Source organism: Crotalus tigris, unplaced genomic scaffold (genome assembly GCF_016545835.1).
Source record: "Crotalus tigris isolate CLP2741 ecotype Arizona unplaced genomic scaffold, ASM1654583v1 scf7180000018101.4720394464:4744507, whole genome shotgun sequence".
Lineage (NCBI taxonomy): Eukaryota > Metazoa > Chordata > Lepidosauria > Squamata > Viperidae > Crotalus > Crotalus tigris.
The window spans coordinates 1,309,861-1,322,796 of record NW_024096823.1 but is presented as its reverse complement, the minus strand read 5'-3'; the positions used below and the strand labels follow the sequence as shown (position 1 = coordinate 1,322,796).

At 38.2% G+C, this 12,936-nt stretch overlaps 1 protein-coding gene and 1 long non-coding RNA gene across 4 annotated transcripts in view; one reads left to right on the top strand and one right to left on the bottom strand.

Annotated features, from left to right (window-relative positions):
* Positions 1–1,430: 1,430 nt before the first annotated feature.
* Positions 1,431–2,860, bottom strand: LOC120309984. Its single transcript, XR_005557235.1, has 2 exons — positions 2,635–2,860; positions 1,431–2,383 (listed from the first exon to the last, which is right to left on the bottom strand). It is a non-coding gene; the product is annotated as an uncharacterized LOC120309984 (long non-coding RNA).
* Positions 2,861–2,984: 124 nt separating this feature from the next.
* LOC120309983 (cyclic AMP-dependent transcription factor ATF-7) overlaps positions 2,985–12,936 on the top strand; it is a 136,305-nt gene continuing 126,353 nt past the window's right edge. For all 3 annotated transcript variants that reach the window (XR_005557234.1, XM_039347800.1, XM_039347799.1), the window contains exon 1: positions 2,985–3,125. The gene's annotated coding sequence lies outside the window, so the exon portion shown is untranslated. The remainder of the gene's footprint in view (positions 3,126–12,936) is intronic.

The following is a 12,936-nucleotide window of genomic DNA, read 5'->3' as shown; positions in this document are numbered from 1 at the left end:
TTTTTCACTGTATATTAAGCAAACAAAACTTTAGTGTTAAGATTATTTTAGGGTTTATGCTAGACTTTTAGTGGCTTCCCTGCTCAATGTTACGGGAAATCAGCCTGCTGATTTTCGGGCAACCCAAAAGAGTGCTTCAGAGGTCACAGATTGCTCTTCTGTGAATTACATCAGGAATATGCTGGGACAAAAGAGTAACAGAGTTGAAGAGAGGTAAGACTCCACTGCATTTGTTTCAAATTGAATTACATTATGAATTTGCTTACTGTCACTGCAGTGATTGTAAATACATGAAAAGATGTCATCTATTCTATAGCAAATATATATGGGCACCTCTTAGTTTCACACTTATGAACCAACTGATGGTACTGAGAAGCCTGATGTAGGAGTCATCTGGTGTTGACCTCAATGGTTAAATAGCTGCTTCCAACTCTGTGGTTTCAGCTTGTTTTACTGTATGCCTGTGTGAATGCTGTATTTGTACTGTACGTCTAATTAATCTACAGAGAGTTTGATCAAGCATGAACCCATCCAACTATGGTTTATTCAATAAAACATGGTTAAGCAAATTATACTTTGGGGCAATGTGAACTTAGTCAATGAGCCTGAAACAGTCTAAGGTGGTAATCCTAAATACATAATTCCCAGGGAATAAATCCAGCTGGTGTATTCATGCAATATACTTACCATATTCCACTGCAAAAGCTGGGTTTAATCTAAATTGTGGTAGGTTTGTAACTCAAACTTATGTCAAGCCAGCTACTTTGTACCAGATTGTATGTTAAAGTGAAAATAACATTAGATAAACAAACATTGACATAAGATGAATATTAAGTAAAACTAGATAGCCATCTAATTCATTGGGCCATCTTTTCAGAGATATTTCCTTACCTAAACAGAGAAACAGAATGACTATGGATAGGTAAAAAAAGCAATGGGAGCAGGAGTGGGCTTTAGCTTTCTGCTGGCTTCCCCATTGATTTTTCTTATGAGAAGCTGGAAGTGTGTACTGGAAATCATGATCATAGGACCATGGTTAAGCGTGTTGCAGCAGCCACAGCTTTACAAATGCAATTGGTTTGAAGATCCTTGAAATTTCAATTACATGGGAACAATGGGCTGCACTATAGTAATAACCCACTTTTTGCTAAATTGTTCTCTTTCCTCCACCCTGTAATAATGAATCTTTGGGAATTTGCAATACATTATAGATAGGCATAAAAATACACATTACTTGAATTAATCCCTGTAACTGATGATATCTTTAACCAAGATTACTTTATTCCTTAAACCAGAGGATATAAAAGACTGCACAAGAATTAAGAAGGGAGCCAGTATGCACCACATCAATCATTTCAATGCAAAACAAATAATCTTCAGTTGAGTTAGAATGGGGAAAAAAAGCACAAAGGCAGCCAGTCTCAAGAAGAGAAGGTTTCTTAGTGGATTTATTACTTGCATTTATTTTGGCTCTTTCTCCAGTAAGCTCAAAGTAGTGCAATAATTCTTCCCTCTGCTTTATCCTTATAATAACCTATAAAGTAAAATAAGCTGAAAGACAAAAGCTGGGATTGGATACGTTTAGCCATGCTTAATTCAATCGAAGCAGTCAAGTTTTCAAAGCACATTGAACCATAAAGTACAAAGGTTGGAACTGATCAATATAGGCTTTATCAGCATAAACTCAGCCAGGGTCTATCAGATAGTTGAACAGACAACAGAATTGATTCCACAATCTTTATTAAATGCAGTTTAGATTCAGATATTGATTTAATTCATTGTTTACTTAACTTTAGTTTATTGAAGCCATAACTGGGTTCACACATCAATCAAGCCATATTCCATAATTCACAAATATCATTTCACACAAAACACTTAACAAAATGAAAGTAATTGTAGGGTTTAATGTGATGACCAAAAGCACTCTAATTCAGAGTTTGGTAACCTATGCTGTCCAGGTATTACTGTTGAATTATCCTTCACTATTGACCATAGTAGCTGATTTATAGTTTTGATCATAGTTAAAATATCTGAGGGATATAATTCTACATTCTCTGTGATAATTGGATCCTTTTATAGAAACTCTCATCTTGATGGTTGTAAAACATGCTTTTATCAGAGAAAAAATTTGCTCCTTAAATCCAAGTTAAAGCAGCAGAACCTTGAAGAATTTTAATACAGAAGAGGTAAAGATAAACACTTCCTTCAATCAAACTCAGCCTCTGGTTCATGTTCACGAGTTTTCTTGGCAACACAATATTAATGGATTGCTGCCTTCTTCTGTAAGGTCCTTCTCCTGATGGCCTCCCATCCAAGTATTTTGATTCTACTTGACCTTTTCCAGATTAGCCACGTTTGATTAGATACAAGAATCTGCTGTGGGCTGTTAAGAAAAAAACATTTAAGTACAACATGGGCAATGGCACAGGACAGTTGATTGTCTTTAATTATGGCAATTGCTCCAATCCTGTAACTGTAACTTTGTTATCTGGGAATAAGGCTACTCAACTCCAGATTTATTGATTAAATGCATTGGGAACATGGTCATATTTGATCCACGCTACGGCCTTCGACTATTCTTCTGTGCACTGGGTGGAAAAGAGAATGACTTACATCAACCTTCCCTAAACTTACCGTCTTTCAGCTGGCATACTAGGAAACTTTCCCAGCCAGCACCTGGAGGGCGCCAGGTTGGAGAAGGACGCGGAAATAACTTCGTCTCGAGGGCCGTAGCCCGAATTCTACTGGCATACCTCGCGTGCACATACGCCGGCGCGCTCTTCCCACCCTGGGTACTAAGCGGCGGGAAGCAGCACCCAACACCACCAACTGATCCCTCAGCCACCGCTACTCCCGCAGCACCGCCTTCTGTTTTCCCTAATCCCTCCCACCCCCTCCTTTATTGGCTTTGCCATGCGGTGACCCCGCCTCCTTATCAAATCTCGCGAGGATCTCGGGTGCTCAGAAAGCGGGGAGGGGGGGCACAGCAATCCACCACAGCGAGACTTGGGGGCTGCTGCTCGAGAGTGGGGAGAGTCCCGTTAGTGTCGGCGCCAGGCGGAGGGGCACGGGGGACTTGAGGGAAAAGAAACTCGGTCACTTTCCCTCCTTCCTCCACTCCCGAGGTGAGTGTCTCCGTTGCTTCTCAGCTTCTCTCACCCGTTCTCTCCTTCTCCTCCCCTCAAGAAAAGCCTAACTCCTCCAAGACTTGGGAGATGGGGTTCCGCCTGGCGGTGATTGGCAGCTCAGCCGCATCAATTAGCGCAGAGGTCGGGACGAGTGGTGGGCGAATCGGCTAATCAGAGCGTGAAGCTGGAGCGAGAGCCCGCCCGCTTGCCTGGATGTGGGCGGGGCTTAGAGGGCTGTGAGGAAGCTCTGAGAAGGGGCCCGGGCGGTGGCCAGGAGGAGGGGCGCGCGGCCAGGAGTCGGAGTGATGGGCGTGCGAGAAGGGAAGAGTTCGGGGCAGCCTGGGTGGGTGGCCCAAGGGTGCTTCTCGCACATGTGTATGGATAGGTGTGTATGTATACATATGTGGTGGAAACGGCTGGGAATGAAAAAGACAGATAGTCCGGGGCTCTGAGGTTTATGAGAGACAAAACAGCAGCATCCTGAAGGAAGGAAACCTGAGTGGTGTTACTGATCTGAGACGATTAACAGTTCTTGCAAAGACTTAATGGAAGATATATGTCCCAATAGAGACACCCCCCCTCCAAAAAAAACCCCATATTGGAGATTGTTGTACAGTATACTAAAACAACAAGGGTGACTGGATCAATGCTTAAAAGATACTGCAGAGTCAGTGAATAAGCTTTGGAAGGCCCTCCTAGATCACTCGGAAAAACTTCCATCTTTGGTGCCCAAGAAGATTATGCAGAGAGTGCAGCTGTGAGTTCCTTTTGACACACCTATGAAGTAGAAATTAGGGGTAGCAAGTCTCCCATCTTATGTTTGCCTTTCTGGGTAGTGTAGTTGATGGAGAAGTTACTGGCCGGACTGCCCAGAGGAAATCAAGTGAATAGCAATTGCTGCTCCTGTGATTATTTGCTTGTCCACAAAATATCCATTTCCATGTGAATGTCCAACCTTTTTGAGAGGGTATGGGGTGTCTATAATGCAATACAAAATGAGTTAGGGATGGGAAAGTGTACAGAGATGGCTTCTTCTGGAAGTACTGCTGTTTTGCTTTTCAACAAGCTGAAAAGGACGAGTGTTGCTTATATTGCTTTAGGAGGTGCTCCCCACCCTAAAAATGATGTTACTCTGCTGGTACTGTTTCACCTCCTAATAACTATAGAGGCATCTGCATCCCATAACCCTTCTTCAGCCCCATCAAATGAGATTTCCCACTAAGAGAAAGACCTCACATTTTGTATTACTAGCAGAGTGATGCTCCTGAACTGTTTAAGGGGATAAGATAAATGACTAGGAGATAGCAAATGTTTGCTCACCTGAACTGATAGTCAAAATAGTTGTTGCGGGAAATTGCTGTAAACTAAAATCTTCTCTTTAGATTATACAATAGCTAAATAGCTCTGTCTACCATGACAGGTGTCTTTTGGCTCCTTACTTTTTCTTATCTCCCTACTACTACTACAGTATATATAAAGAGGTAGGGCTGGCAAGTAAGCAGAGATCATTACTTTTTAAAAATAACACTCGCTTGCCAATTTTGAATGGGGAGGAGGAAATGATGCTTGCATCATGATAGGTGCCAGTAAGGCAGTCTACTCTAGTGGAATGGATAAACATGGTTGTGACAGCATAGAGGGTTGAAGATTGCTGCTTTGCCATGTCAGCTAGTTAATTGAAAGTGACATCATTGAGATCACAAAGTTCAGCAGCCCAGTGACACTAGCTACAATCATCATGGAAAAGATAGTGTCCATTTGGGAACATTAATTGCATCTTTGTCAGCCCCTTGAGTTGGGTGCAGACATTATTTTCTTTTAAGGAATGTTGGAAGTAGATTATTCTTCCTGATTGGCTTTGTCAATTTTTTTTCACAACATAGCATGCTTATTTCACACCATCAACATTGTACTAAAGCACTAACTTCAGTTGATTGATTTGTTGATCTGAATCTAACGGGGGCAGTGGCAGACTAGGTTGGAGCTAAAAATAGTCCTTGACTTATGAACACAATTGGGACCAGAATTTCCATTATTAAGCAATGTGGTTGTTAAGTGAGCTGTGCCAGATTTCATGACCTTTTTTGCTGTGGTTGTTAAGCAGATCACTTCAGTAGTTAGGTGAATCATGATGCCATTCGGTGAATCTGGCTTCCACTGTTGACTTTGCTTGTTGGAAACCAGCTGGCAAGGTTGTAAATGATGATTATATGACCCTGGGATGGTGTAAACATTGTAAATACATGCCAGTTGTCAAGCACCTGAATTTTGATTACATGACCACAGAGATGCTGCCAGGGTCATAAATACAAGTCACATATTTCAGGGCTGTTGTAACTATGAACACTAGCTAAATGAATGGTTGTAAGTCAAGGCCTACCTGTATAATATTTGGAAATATATTTTTAATATGCATACCCGATTTAGCAACACCTTACGGTATCCACAATGATACAAAAGATGCTTTGTAAAAAAAAAAAAAAGTCCAAAATATGCAGATTACCCCACTATCTTGCTTGCAAGTGCTTTCATTTCAGTGGCAGTAATTGCAGCTTGTTTTGCTTAGAATAATACATGATATTTGTGTGGCTTATTTTAAGAGCTCCAGATGCTTCACACAGAATCTTAGCGACAACAGCAGTATGGGAAGTATTCTAATCTAGTCTGAATAGCTATTCAGAAAATGAAGAATAGTGGTTTCCCTACAGCTGCATGGTCAAGTTTCAGTTAATACAACATTTGAATTATAGATTTACAGGCTAACTTTCAGCCATTGAATTAACATTACTTTTTGTCCTGCAACTTTGTATGTTGGTGTTATGTTAAACTGAACGTCTTCATGTGAAACAAATTGATAAGGAATAAAAAATGTCAAAATTGAGAAATGTAATATTTTATGTTAACATGATGACAAGTTCCTTTGCTGCCTGAAGTTACATGAAGCAATTTATAATCAATTTTAATTTAAACTATCATTATTCACTATAAATTGTATAGTAGAGTGTTCCATCAGACACTTAATCACTTGTTATGTCCTTGTATTGAAAACAAATGCTTTGCTTCCAATAAATGAGAGGTGGGCTTTGTCTGAATATTATTAAGCTTATCTTATATTTGTAAACTATGGGAGAAAGGGAGACTGTGGCAGGGGAATTGAGGAGATGGAAAAAGAGTAGGGAGGCTTAGGATGATTAATTCCTCCTTCATAATACCTTACTCCCTGTAAAACTTTCAGATATTAGGATTTCTCAGTTCTAGAATTGGAAAGGGAGATTAGATTCTACATTCTGTTCAGATGCAGGGCCTTGTCCTTGACTTTAGAGGGCTAAAAGCTAAGGATTCTGTGATGCCCTATTGACTATAGGTCTTAAGTATTAATTTTTCCTTAACAGTTGGCCCTGATATTAGCATGTGTTGATTTAATATATTGATGTCATGTCAGAGTTTTTTCACATTGCAGCACTGAATGCTACTAAATAATCAAATAATCAAAGTGAAATTACTCAAAACTTGTGAAAATTGTGGAAGACAAAGAAAAGGTGATTTGATTCAAGATGTTTCCACTCCTTTTGATAAGAACCTCGTAGAATAGCACTGTGCTTTGACAGAATTGTTTGAGAGCATTGGGTATAATGGGGCTGATAAATATATTGAACCGTCTTTAGGTAGAAATTAATATACTGCTTTCCTACCAAGTGTTAAGTAAGTTCTATTTCTGAATCAAACATTGTAGATATGTTGGCTGTGTCTGAGGACTTGAAAGTGTACTTTTGTAAAGTTTTGAACCATTAGTTCAACAAAATAATGGGGCTAATGTAAGAAGAGTCCCTTAGTCCAAATATTAAATGGCATACATAAAACGATCAACCTATTTTATCCATTATTCTACTAAAATGAAGTCCAGCAAATTAAGGGTTTACTACAGTAACTTCTGGTAACTACATGGACATATCCATGTTGCTTTGGTGCAATATGGAAGTAGTTTCCTTTGCCTTCTTCCAAACCTTTAAAGTTATTTTTTGTGTGACTTATCATTATCTTCCGTAACCTAAGTACCTTCTTAGTAACTAGATTTTCAATTTCCAGAACTGTTACTAGGTGTACTTGCTGACAAATTTTGTGAATCAAATACTTTTTATTTTATTTATGTATATCCTACCTTTATTCTAACTCAAGGTGACGAACGTATCCAACATACCTTCTCCCTCCTATTTTCTCCACAACAACAACTCTGTGAGTGAGTTGGACTGAGAGAGAGTGACTGGCCCAAGGTCACCCAGCTGGCTTTCATGGCTAAGGCTGGACTTGAAATGACAGTCTCCCAGTTTCTAGCCTGGTACCTTAACCACTAGACTAAACTGGCTCTCTTATCCAGAAAGTGTTTAAGTAAGAAAAATTGTCTTGTATCGACTGGGGGGGAAAAAATCAGAAACTTTAGGATTTAAATTTTTTGTAACCATATCTTTATATCTATATTTGTTCCACCTATCAAATATTTTTTATATTATGCAATGCTCCTACCTACAAGTTACATAATGCTCACCTGGATGAATAAAAAAAGATAAGTATCATTGACTATTTATAGTCCACACAGTTATCTGTGGCCAATAAGTAGAAAAAGTATTTTTATCAGGTAGGAATAAAATGTTGTAGGCTTCCATTACGATACAAGAATGAGCAGATTTATTTTCAATACATATACAGTTATTACCCAAATACATTTGCTTACTGACCATGCAAGACTTTTCTGCTGGCCTACTTGTCTTTAAATATTGTAAGTGAAAGAATTGTGTTTTTACTATACTTTTGTTTGGATGCCAAAAATCTGAGCTTGCCATGTGGAATTACTGCATATTTAACCACCTGGCTACTAATGGGAATTAGGAATGGTTTGCAGAAAAGCACATAGAACTTCCTCCAGACAAGTGAATAGGCTATTAAAGAGGAACTGAGACCTTTGTCCTTTCTTTGCCAGCCTTTAGCTATTGTGCTAGCAAAAAAGGAAGGGGATTCTTACCTTCCATACTGTCTGTGTAAGAAAAGTAACCAGGCCATGGAGTAACAGTACTTTTTTTTTTCCTGGTTGAAAGTAGATGAGTAAACTAGCAGCTTTTTAGAGCTTGATAACAATATTTGGATAGAGTTGCTTTAGAACAGGGGTAGGCAATCTTGGCTCTTTTATGACTCGTGGACTTCAACTCCCAGAATTCCTGAGCCATCATGGAATTCTGGGAGTTGAAGTCCACAAATCATAAAAGAGCCAAGGTTGCCTACCCCTGGTTTAGAATAAAGGCCAAGTATATGAGCTGCGAATTCCAATATTACCCTATCTACGTACTCAAACAACTCACCATTTTTGGTCACAGCTCCCTGTTTTTTATGGGCTGGACTAATAAATTAAGATTTCAAAAGAAGGCATTCAAAAACGTATCTCTGCATCATGACAAACAACTAGCATGTATATCTATGTATCCATCAATAGGCAAGTTTGACATGAAATAACTTTCCCATGTGTTTGTAGTATGAAATCTATTACACAAAACTGATTTTGTATGTCCATATTAATTTTGTATTCTTGAAGACATATCTTTGTGAATCCTTCCTTTTAATTCAGCCAGTTCTGTCTCTACAGTACATTATGTTCCCACTCATATTTGCATGCCAGCTGCCTTAAGCGTATTATGCTTCTGTGGAAATATGTTTTTATTGAGCAAGTATTTACAAGATGACCAGGTAAAGGAAAATTTTCCCATCATTTTACAAGGTATGGAATTTTTGGACTCTTGAACAGGTCATCCCAAAATAGTGGCTGAGGAATGTTGTTGCTTATTCCAAGTACACTGGTTGTATAATTGCTAGGATCATAACTAAATTTTGTTTTATGATTCCACAACAAACAGTGTAATTGCACTGTGCTAATAGTTTATTATAGGTATATCTAAGATTTTGCAAGCATGTTCAGTTGATAGTGTGGGGATTAAGAGAATTACATTATTGCCAAAGCCTTTATAGATAGTATAGATTATAGATTCATCAGGAAATCTTGGATGGCACTGTGAGTTCATTTGTGATCCTGGTCATAGTAGTTGTTATGAACAGGTTTGGGAATGCAGGAGCTTTGTTTTTCATATGTTGTAAATCTCAGGCTAATGCATAAATCTTTCATGTAGTTATCATGGATTATGGGGCCCCATAACTAAGGCTTTCACTATTGAATCAATAACCAACATAAGTTTTTTTGTACAACCATCTAATGTTCAGTAGTGCTTCTGTTTCAATAATACAAATGCTATTCCATATATTTATATGTTGTTAGAATTTCTTCCTTGTTATATTTTTGGGGAAAAAATCCAAAGTAAATAAAATTATAAATCAAAATAACAAGTGTTTCAGTGTTAAAATAGTAATTAAAATAACAATTATAGAAGTTTCCTCTTTGGGCAGAAATTCTTTTCCTGAAGTACTGAATCTATATAGGTATGATTTTGATACTTTTCAGTAGCTATGGAAAGGTAGTGTAGTATTAGCTAATAATGCTAGATATTTGACTAGACATTTCAAACCTAAGAAAGACATGCTAATGAGGCTTATTTATACTTTATTAACAAGGGAACAATTATGTTTTTCGTCCATGACTTTACAATTATTTTGACTCATAATAGTGATTTAAATAAAAGCACTCCCATTTGAAAGCCCAGATTACTCAGATTTATTCATGAATTGTGTCTCCAAAGCACAGTTTGAGTTAGATTTGAAGCTTAGCCTTCCAATTTGAATTAATTTAAAATCTTCAGACTTCAGTATATGCTAGATCAGTGTTTCTCAACCTTGACAATTTTAAGGCATGTGGACTTCAACTCCCAGAATTCCACAGCTAGCATTGCTGACTGTGGAATTCTGGGAGTTGAAGTCCACATGCCTTAAAATTGTCAAGGTTGAGAAACACTGTGCTAGATGTTGATAAAAGCAGAGACATCACCCTGCCAACAAAAGTGCGTATAGTCCAGGCCATGGTTTTCCCAGTTGCAATGTATGGCTGTGAAAGTTGGACCATAAGAAAGGCTGAGCGCAAAAGAATTGAGGCCTTTGAACTATGGTGCTGGAGAAGACTCCTGCGAGTCCCTTGGACTGCAAGGCGTTCAAACCGGTCAGTCCTAGAAGAGATCAACCCTGACTGCTCTTTAGAAGGCCAGATCCTGAAGTTGAAACTCAAATACTTTGGCCACCTAATGAGAAGGAAGGACTCACTGGAAAGGGCCTAATGCTGGGAAAGATTGAGGGCAATAGAAGAAGGGGACGACAGAGAATGAGATGGCTGGATGGAATCACTGAAGCAGTAGGTGAGAACTTAAATGGACTCCAGAAGATGGTAGAGGACAGGAAGACCTGGAGGAATGTTGTCCATGGGGTCGCGATGGGTCGGACACGACTTCGCAATTAACAACAACAGATGTTGATAAAGCTTTAAGCAATCAAATCTGTAGACAGGTCATTTTTTGCTGCCTTTCTACCCCAATCCATTATCCTCATGACTTAAAAAATTAGAAATTGCATAAAAAATTCTAATAAAGGGCATTATTGGGAATATGTTTTAGCTAAGATAAACTATTGCATTTATTTCTGACACTTTTTTGTTAAATTAGTTGAAATAATCCCAAACATATTTTTTTTAAAAAAATACAGTATTAGGTTTGTTTAGTGAATTGGTATATTTGTGATAGCTCTGCTTTACAAAGTATGTTTTGTTATCCATAAGAACATGTTAGAGTTTCTGGTGTAATATTATTTAGCTTTTGTCCTAGTCCTTTTATTTACACAATAAGTAATAATAATCTACAGGTAGTTCCTGAGTTACGACTGTAATGGACCCTGCCCGTTATGATCATAACTTGTGACAGTCGTAAAGTGTGTCAGCCACAAGACCAACTTGATTTTATGATTTTTTTGCTATGGTCATTAAACGAATACTGCGGTTATTAAGCAAACCAGTGGTACTCTTCTCAGAAAAACTGTTGTAAAATGTAGTCACATGACTGAGATGCTGCAAATAGCCATATATAGAGAGCTGATTGCTGAGTGCACAAAGTACAGTCACATGATCACATGGGGGGAGGGGTGCCTGTTGGCGCTTTGAATCCAGGTTGTAAGTACCGCCCAAGTAGATCCATCAGAACTTTTGAACAATCACAGGTTGAAGATTACCTGTATTACAAGAAGTAATAAGTAATCGGGATCTATTTATATTTTTGAGAACCTGTGAGTGCCAATATCATATCCTAGGATTTTCAAGTGCCTTTTTAAAATGAGAGTAAAGAAGGACATTTACAGGTAGTCCTCAACTTATAACAGTTCATTTAGTGACCATTCAAAGTTATAATGGCACTAAAAAAAGTGACTTATAGCTGTTTTTCACACTTACGAACGTTGCAGCATTCCCAGGGTCACGTGATCACAATTCAGACACTTGGCACCTGACTCATATTTATGACGGTTGCAGTTATCCCAGGGTTATGTGATTACTTTTGTGACCTTCTGACAAGCAAAGTAAGTGGGGAAGCCAGATTCACTTAACAACCATGTTATTAGCTTAACAACTGCAGTGATTCCTTTAACAATTGTGGCAAGAAAAGTCATAAAATGGGGCAAAACGTAACAACTGTTTTGCTTAGCAACAGATATTTTGGGCTCAATTGTTGTATGTCAATGACTACCTGTATTGTCCTGTTATGTTGCTAAAATTGGCTAAGAAATATTTGCCAGTAAATGGTGGCTAGGGAATCAATCCTCTTGCATCCTGTAATCTAAAAGAGTAGCATTGTCAAAAATGCTGTAAGGATGACTGGCTGATTTGCATGTTTCCGGTCTCCTCAGATTTTACTGGGAATAAGGGAAGAGTGAACACACACATACATAATTTTCAATATCATTTTGCTTGAGGCCTGCTTTTGGCGCTTGATCCCATGCGCTGTAGGATGCGCATGGCATTCTGAGAGGATTTCTATACACTTGCACATCATATGTGTAGGGTTAGGAGTAAAGTCCAAGAAAATAAGTAGGGACTTTAAAAGTTTGAGATACTTTGGATTAAGTGCAACAATAAGCTATTTTCCATGTAATAGGAGCATGCCCTAAAGGAATTGAACATAAAACATTGAGTGTGTTTATAATAAATTGTATTCTCTTGGTGTTTGAGATAGTCCACCTATTTGTTTTGTTTTGTTTGGGGTGCTTTCTCTCTTTTTCCTCCTGCTAATTGTCAGCTCTCTTTTTGAGATGTGAAGTGGAAAACACATATATAAATATTTAAAATAAGTATTAACTAAATAGCTCAAAAGATTAGCACAATCAGTTAGAATGTTGTTTATAGCAAAATTATTAAAAGAGTATAGTAAATTCCTTCTCCCTCCCCTTCTAATTAGGGCTGTATAAAAAAAAGTATAAGCTTGTTTGTCTGACAGCATCACCTTCTTGCTTTTATATTTTAATGGGCTTATACCATTATAAATCCTACCTCAAAATGCAGTGTTGGGGAACAAATAGAGATCCAGCAGTCTATCAATAAATCTCATTTGATTGCAGTACTCTAACCTTGTTTTTCAGAATGCCTATTTAGACATGAACAATTGTGAGGAAACATTTATTTAACTGTAAGGAAATTGGGGAACAGTCTGCAAATAGCAAATGCTGCAGTTTTGCTAAATCCCAGGAAGCCAACATTTCCTGAAATTTCAAGGTCTCCCTTGAGAAATCATACTGAATACAGTCTCTATTCATATGCCATTTAGAAAACTATGGGCATACTCTGAGC